Below are 8674 nucleotides of genomic sequence, written 5' to 3' on the forward strand. Positions count from 1 at the left end.
CAAGATATTACAGATTGTTGAAAGCTATGAATGAGTATTTCTCATCTGCAGATCCCTTATTGATTTTCGAGTAGCTTTTCTCTTTCAATTTTTATTGTTTAAATTTTTCTTAAAGCATGGTTTTCAATTACTTGGAATTTATCCGATAACTATTTTCAATATTCAAAAACAGGTACTTTTAAGAAAAAAAAAAACATGTTAAAAAATTGTGGTATATTACACTAAAAATATAATAAAATATTAAAAATGTAAACTTAGTACATAAAACTTGTTTGTGTAAACATCTTCCACGCCAATATAAGTATGTTTTGATAGCACTTGTTTATTTATTTACATGCGAGTTTTTTTTTTGTTTGTTTGTTTAAAATGACTATAAATGGTTAGATCCATCTGAATATTTTAACTAGCAAAATCAAAGGCGACGACAAAAAACCTGCACTAAATGCGTTAAAACCTAATATTGAATTGAAAACTACACACACTAATCTTTAAGTCTCTAAAATCTCCTCGCCTGTTCAGATTTAAAAATACCAAACAGTTGTTAAAAAAAAAATTTTTACGAAAACGAGGCTACTATCGTGTAAACAAATCGCCTTGTCAATTATGCAGCTTTGGCCTATATAAAACTTAAAATAATATGAATTTTTGTGAATTATGGTTGATATATGTAATCACCAACAGTCAACGTCAAATTTTAATTATTAAAGATTCAAAAGATTAACTTATATAGTAATTAACTTTCATAAAATATTTAAACTTTATATTATCATAAAAATATATGTTTTTGTTCATTTTAATTTGATATTTTTCAGCCTAGATTTCATATCATGTATAATCAGCGTTACATCTAACAGTTTTTGAGGTAAGCAAATTAGTGAAGTAAATTAAACTCAAATTCAAACGTTATTATTTTATTGATTTCTACAATAGTAAAAAAAAAAATGTGAAAATTGTAAAAGAAACTGAAGACAAGGGTATCGTTCAGTAATGCTATCACTCAATCTCTGATTAAAACACCGCATTGGCGATCTAAATGTTGTTACTATCTGTTTAAGTGTCCGGATTTCAACTCGTATATCCGTTTTGATAATTTAACGTTCGTGTTTTTAAAACTTTGTCATTTATTCTGTCAATCAAGATGCTCGACAATCAAACAAGCTTTATTAACGCGTTCTCATCCGAAAAAAAGAAAACCTTCGTTACAAACGAATCGTATGTTTACGTTACATGTTATGCAATTGGAGCAGCTTTACACATTCGTGGTCTTGCTTTTCTGATGCTCACCAAAAAACCAATGATGCACAAAATAGACCAACTGATTATAACACATTTATCTTTTTCAGAATTACTTACAGCTTTAATTACCTTCTCCATCGGGGTATTAAGCTTTGCAGAAAAACAAACCCCATATTGGCTGATTGCGACGGCAAGAGTTCTTTTTGTTGTCTATTACTCGACGACTGTTTTGCTAATCATTAACCGCTTTCTAATTGTTAAATTGAACCTCAGGTACTATTTAGTTTGGTCGAAGGTAAAAACCAAGTATTGTTTAATTGGAACGTGGATCTTCAGTGCAGCTTTTGGTATCGCAAAAGGTTATTTTGTAAAAAAGCAGCGGGTAGTTATTCATATTTTCTTCGATGTTATTATAGTGGTACTATCTATGTTAGTTTACGGTTATGCGCTAAAGCTATCGCAAAATATGTCGAAAAACAAATCGCTCAAACAAAGCAGAAAAAAGTTTCTAAAAGGGTTCATGTTGCCGATACTGATTGTATCAGCCTACATATTCTTTACCGCCGTACCACACTTTATACTTTCGTTAAATGATCTGTTTGGTGTTGTCATCGACAAGAACTCTAAGTTGATCTTAAATATCGCTTTGGCGTTAGCTTATTGGAGCGATGCAATAATCTATTGTTATGTCATTCACTTAAAAAGTATATGCAAAACGAAATATCAAAATAAGGATTTGGACCAATCCTCTACCAATCTAAATAGAATATCCATGCTTACTGAAGTGTGAAAGCTGTACGATATTTAATAGCACCAGTTGTCAAAGGAATTAAGAATACATTCTCCTACGCATCTTTACCACTTCGTATATTTCGTAGCGTGATATATACAGGTATAATTAGTCCTATACTTCCGATTGGTTCATTCCTTTGCGCTCGCTTACAACGACTTAACGGTGGAAAATTTTAAGTAAAAATTTAACCATTGAAGAGTACTATGACTCGCAGAAATCATATCCCGCAAGTCGCTCCCGCAGTTGTTTTAATAATTATCATATATTTAATTTTAACAGTTATATAATTCTTAAAAATTTAGCGCAAATTTTTTTCACGTCAATTTTGTATAACTTTTTATTTTTTGTATATGATTTGCTAGAAAATATCTATTAATTATTTATTTCCGAATCTTGCAGGAGAAGAATGATTAAAACATCTATTAAATATTCTTATTACACTTGGCCTTGAAAAAAACTTCAGATAAACTGCTTTTAATAGCAAAAGAAAAGTATGTTATCTTTATATTGGTATTTTTATGAAGTATTTATAAACTGAAAAAATATCGACACCTGAAATACTTGAAAAGCAAAAGGTCCTCAGTGACATTTTCGCAATTTTTCAAGAGAGCTAAAAAACTGCGCTAAAAAAATCTTAATTAAAAAAGCTTTTATAGGAAATCTATTTCACCTATTTATAAAGCTATCTTCATAAATTGTAACAAACAAAAATTATTGATAATATTAAAACATACATCTCATTTCCCAGTATTACGCAAAACTTTGCTGTCACACAGGGCTTTCTTTCTTAACATATTATAGTCGATTCAAATAGGGTTTTTTGAATTCTTTTTCTAAAACACCTTATTCTTTAGATACGAAGTTCATATTTTGGAAGAAAAAATGTAGACTAACAATACAAACAAGTTTGCAAAAAAAAAATTATTTTCACCAAAAAATGTCACTTAGGGCCTTTTGCCTATCAGGTATCGATATATTCCAGAGATAATTGAATATTCTAGAGATAATTGAATTTTATTTCATTCAAATAGGTATTATACATGAAACATGGTATTTTTCAAAGTGATTATCATTCCGTTCCTTTTTTCTTAAGCCAAACATAGGTGAATAAAAAAAAAAGAAAAAGATAAGGATTTTGAAATACTGTAACGTTAATTCCGTATGGCTGCTTTTTCTGAATGGGTTTAATTCAATTCTTGTATTTAATCTTGCAACTTTGTAGAGTTTTTGAAAAAAATAAAACTGACTAAAAAATGAAAAAACAACAACCAGATTATATAAAAAAAAAAAAAAAAAAAGATAAGTAAAAATTTGAAATAAGTAAAAATATGAAATTGTGAAAAAGTTTAATTTGAAGTTAAGCACAAATAAAAGTTAAATTTAATAAAGCTAACATTTTCAGTAAAAATAAATAATATATTTAATGTTGACTAACCATGTGAAAAAAAAACATAGCTTAGATATAAGATAAATATGACATAAATGTAACATTTTTCAATTCATTCCATTCTCCAGTTGATTTATAAAAAATTTGATTTAAAGTGAAATAAAATATACCACTTATGAAACATAAAAACCATCGACTTTGCAACTTTGCGGTTAGTATAATAATTGATAAGCAAACGTTGTTGGGGTGAGAGAATATATAATAGCCCTTATATTTGTTTTAAGAAATGAAAAACTGAAGCTAAGAGTAACGAAACTAATTTGAGAAACAATTAAAGATATCTTCCTTTCAAAAGGACTGTTGGTATAGTAGTCGCATTTATTATACAAGTCGTATAATAAATGCGACTACTATACCAACAGCTGTCCATTGTTGAATTACATGAAAGAGAATGAAAAATTTTCAAATTTAAAACTGGTTGGCCAAAATCAAAGTCAAATTCAAAACAGCGTGGTTTTCCACCTAATGAAGTCCGGGTTTTTTCGCAGGTTAAAGTCAATTTTTGAGTTTTCAAACACAAATAGTTAAAAAGTTTAAGCAATAAAAAATCATCTTAAATTATCTTAAATTATCTTAAATTATCTTAAATTATCTTAAATTATCTTAAATTATCTTAAATTATCTTAAATTATCTTAAATTATCTTAAATTATCTTAAATTATCTTAAATTATCTTAAATTATCTTAATTTATCTTTGACCTCTTTGAGCAAATTTTGACTGAAACTATATTGACCGTAAAATTTGCACTACAGTACTTAATTATTCGAATGAGATTACATTGATCGTAGAAATTTTAAAAAGAATGCTTAAATTCTATGTTTTGTTTCTATTTTGATAAACCATGGGGATAAAAGCGCGGATAGATGATTTGAGTCAATTCCGAAAAAAATCATAAGTTTAACAAAATGTGTTTTACATCTCAAATTGATGTTTATGGTTTCTTTAAACATACTCTTCTTTTACATCTCAAATTGATGTTTATGGTTTCTTTAAACATACTCTTCCAATAAAAATAAAATAATCTCGCAGTTATCAATCTCTAAAGGTTATAAGATGCTAAGAGACATAAACATTTGACTATTTCTTTATATTACATTTTAAAAGGATAAGTTGTGATATAGTTTTGCCATCGTGAAGTTCAATAAAAATTACAGTTTTGTTATTTTTTTTAAAGTTCATATTATTAAACAAAGTTGAGTTTAATTGTGCTTGAATTGAAACCAGGTTTGCTGATAAATGTTTAAAAGAAAAGGAAACTATCCAATCAGGCAAAAATACTATAATCTCATAAAAAAAAAATTATCATTCCTTCCTTGCAAAGACGAAAGCGGCATCTAGATGCAATTACTTTTCAAATCTTTATGCAATTTCTTTTCAAACCGCTCCATAAAGTAACCAGTGATTTGAAAAGGAACATTATTCGAATTTGAAAGGGAAAAATATTCGTATTTCATAAATTTGGATGCTTGGTTTTAGGTATAAGTTTAATGAAAATGAAATTTATTGGAAAAAACATTTAATGCGGTTTTCAAGATTATTACATGCATAAATAGATGAATTTCTACATTCGATGTTTTCAATTTACAATAATTGTCAATGTTTTATGTTAATATCACATGTAAAGTTTACTTTATTTGAAGTACAATAAGATATAAAAAAAAAAGAAGGTAGGGTTTGTTTCCTCACTTATGTAGGTGTTACTACTAGGAAATGCCGATTCCAGGACATTGATACCTTTTCCATACTTAAGGATTCCAGGACATTGATACCGTATTATATTGAGGGGTTCGATGTTATCCAAGATGACGCCGAGAATAAAGAATCAGGTTCAAATTTTTTTCCAAGATGGTGTCTTATTCCGAACCTCTTAGTTTGTAGTGTCCAATGGCCAAGGTGTGAATGCCATCTTCCAAGATGAATCTTTTGTCGTCGTCAGCGCTGAGTGCGACTTTGTTGATTTCTTCGGTGTGAATATCGTGAAGATGGGAACGGATAACATTCATGGTTGCGAGCTTTTCTTTCTTTTCCATTAAGCAGTCGTAATAATCTTGATGAGTGATACGATTTTCAACTACGCATTTCTGAATTCCTTTGCATTTTTTGTGTTCTTCTTTTTCATTAAATACCTCATAGGAGTAGAGTTTCGGTCTCAGTCCAACAAACTCTTTAATTTGCTTGCCAGCAGCCTCATCCTTGAACATTCCGATAACTTTTTTGTTTAAACCAACCTTAAGCCCAACGTTTTGAATGGCGGGATGATCTTTTTTAAATTCGCTCGTGTCAAACTTGCTTTCTACATCGTCGACAATGTCCTGATAAAAATCTTCCGTTTCAATTTCGTAAAAGAGCGAGTCAGTATCAGTCATTAACAATTTCAGCTTATCCCCGTATTTAGGCTTCATGTAGTCGTAATGATGCTTAATCATGAGTGTTTTGCTGATGTCCAGGATGCTCATTCCCAAGAAAACAGGCTTGTCGTAGTAGACATTTGTTCTTTTCATATGAACCGCGATTAGGTTTTCATCAAAAATGGTGTTTCGATCATATCGTGGACTTTTGGATAATTTTAGAGCATCTTTTTTCGTGGTGACGAGTCTAACATCAACTCGTTTTAGAATATTCTCCATGGTTTGTTATTTTTAAAAAACTTTATTCTTTAAAAATTTCACCACAAGGTATTGATAACTTCTTGAAAGTCATCCCCTTCATTCAATTTTTTTAAAACGTAAAGACACAAATGGCCACAATAAGACTTATCACCAAACTGAACTCTCTCGCTGTTATAATAAACCGGACTTTTCAAATAATGAACGAGCTCAATAAGAGGAGGCTGAGCATAAGAGTCAAAGCTGTATTTTTTGTCGCCGTCTTTATACCAACAGACCCATTGAAATCCACCAGTGCTAGAATCTCCTGTGTTAACAATTCCACATTCTTTTTTCATTGTCTTTTTTGGTAAATCATCCCTTACAAAAACACCTCGAAAGTTTTTCAATTTTAACTGTTTAGCAGCCTTTATCAATTGAAAGTTAGTTAAAGCCTCATTAGGTAAAACAGTTCCTTCTACGTCAATCCATTGAAAGTCGATCATTTTTTTAATTTCTTAAAAAGTTTATCCGAATTTTTGAAAAAAGGTGAAAGAAGTTTCAGAGAATGGCGCCTAAAAAAGGAATGCTTGAGAAGGGTGAGTTAGGTCCGAGCAATAAACCAAAACCAGTGCTAATACGTTTGTAACCTTTTCCAGTTTTAACAAAGAGTCCATCACCGTGAACATTTTTAGTCCATGGGGTGATAAACAATCCTTCTCCACCTAAAGTTTTTATCTTCATTCCTTTTCCATTTTTGCTCATGTAAAAAAGACCTCGCCCAGCGATTTCGTCAACCATAGCAGAGCCGGCAGAGGCTCCAACACCTGAAAGCAGACCAGTGGCAAGAGCAGGAACAACCTTTGTGGCTAGAGTTCCTAATAGAGGTAAAAGAGCCCCAATGAAGCCACCTTCAATGGTTGAGTTGTATGCAATTTGTCTTTTGCTCAATTTAAGAGTGACTCCTTTACCAGTTTCATACGCTTTTTTAATTTTGTTCAATTTCACATTAGTGATAGCGAGAACATGTTTACCGTTCAAGTCTTGATGAGAAAGCTTAATGCTAGTATCGGTTTTGTCTTGAATGGCTTTTTTAATTTTATCAGATTGGCTCTGCGAGATATTAATTTTGATGTTTTGATAATTGCTCATTTTTTATGTATTAAAAATTATTTATTTCACTTCTCGAATATGATATCGTATTGTAATATCCTCTCCACGAAAATCAACCAAATCTCCATTCTGATCAATGATGCGAGTAACCATTGTTGAAATTTCAAACAGTTTAACAGGAAGATAAATCAAATGCATTGGTCTCTCGATGATTTTATAGCCTGGACTAACATTTGGATAAAAGGAGTAAATGCAATTTAATTGGGTTCCATTAATATAGGATGATCCGATAACGTTGTTAACGATTCTGATGGTGTTTATGCTTGAAATTCTAACGATATGATCCGACTCGTATTCGGAATTGGAATTTAATTTTCTTTTAGTAAACCCTAAAACTGAAGAGATGCTATTCTCCACGTTAAAGTCAATCAAATAATTCAAACCAAGTTTAATGGTCGATTTTAAAGTATTAAGATTGATTCCAATTTGAAGGTTGTTTGGAGAGTAATTAATTTTATTTGCAATAATATAACTTCCACGTTGAGCTGTTTTTATTGTGTTTAAAATAGACCTTTGCAAATACTCATTGATGTCTTTAATGTCATAGCTTCCTGATGGAATGATAATGTTTTCCCAATTAGCTCCATTGTTCATGCTGTATTTGAAAGAATTGTTTTTACTGCTTACATTTGGAATGCTGTTGTAAGTCTCAAGACCGAGAAAAGCCATTTCATAACTTTTTCCTTCGTCAAAAACGATTTTATCCAAAAAATCAGTGGTAATAACACTTGATTTTCCATCTACATCGATGATTATACCTGACATTTTTTAAATGAGAATTATTTTTTAAATTGTTTTAGAAAAATAAAAAATCATCAAACCCGCTTCGGTACTTTCCCTCGTTCTTTTTAGAAGAGAGATCGATGACGGCAAATCCGTGAGGTTCATTCCAGCAATGATTGCAAAAGGTTTTAAATTCTTCTATTTTCATATCGCAGGAAACGTGATCTTGATAAATGTGATTAACGCTTTTTTGGTCTTGTTTAAAGAGGCAAATAAAGTTGGCATTTTCTCGGATGGTATGTCTTGGAATCTCAAAATAGTTTTGAGCGAGGTAAAAGCAGTCGACGTTAGAGTGTCTTCCTCGGATGTAATATTTTTCGCACTTGCTTTGATTGGTTAATTTCAAATCGTCAAAGATCATTAAATTGTTTTTAGTTGAATCGAGATCTTGAGGTTCAGGTACATCTTCTTCACTTTCAAAGAATTGACACTCCATACCATCGTTACCAGGATATTTTTTTGAAAGGTTGTCAATAACATCTTCAGGGTTTAAATTCAATTTTTCCATTTCGTCTTGTACATCTTCCGTTAACAAATCAACAATATCCTTTTTAGGAAGTTTATTTTCAAAGGATCTTTTGAGTATTTTGTATTCGGGTTGGAAAAGAGATTTTCCAAACACTTGCAAGCGGTTATAATCGAGCCATCCAGGTCTG

Source organism: Hydra viridissima, unplaced genomic scaffold, assembly GCF_058129835.1.
Source record: "Hydra viridissima isolate aposymbiotic clone 2 unplaced genomic scaffold, HvirCarnegie_v1 scaffold_9, whole genome shotgun sequence".
In the NCBI taxonomy this organism is placed as follows: Eukaryota; Metazoa; Cnidaria; class Hydrozoa; order Anthoathecata; family Hydridae; genus Hydra; species Hydra viridissima.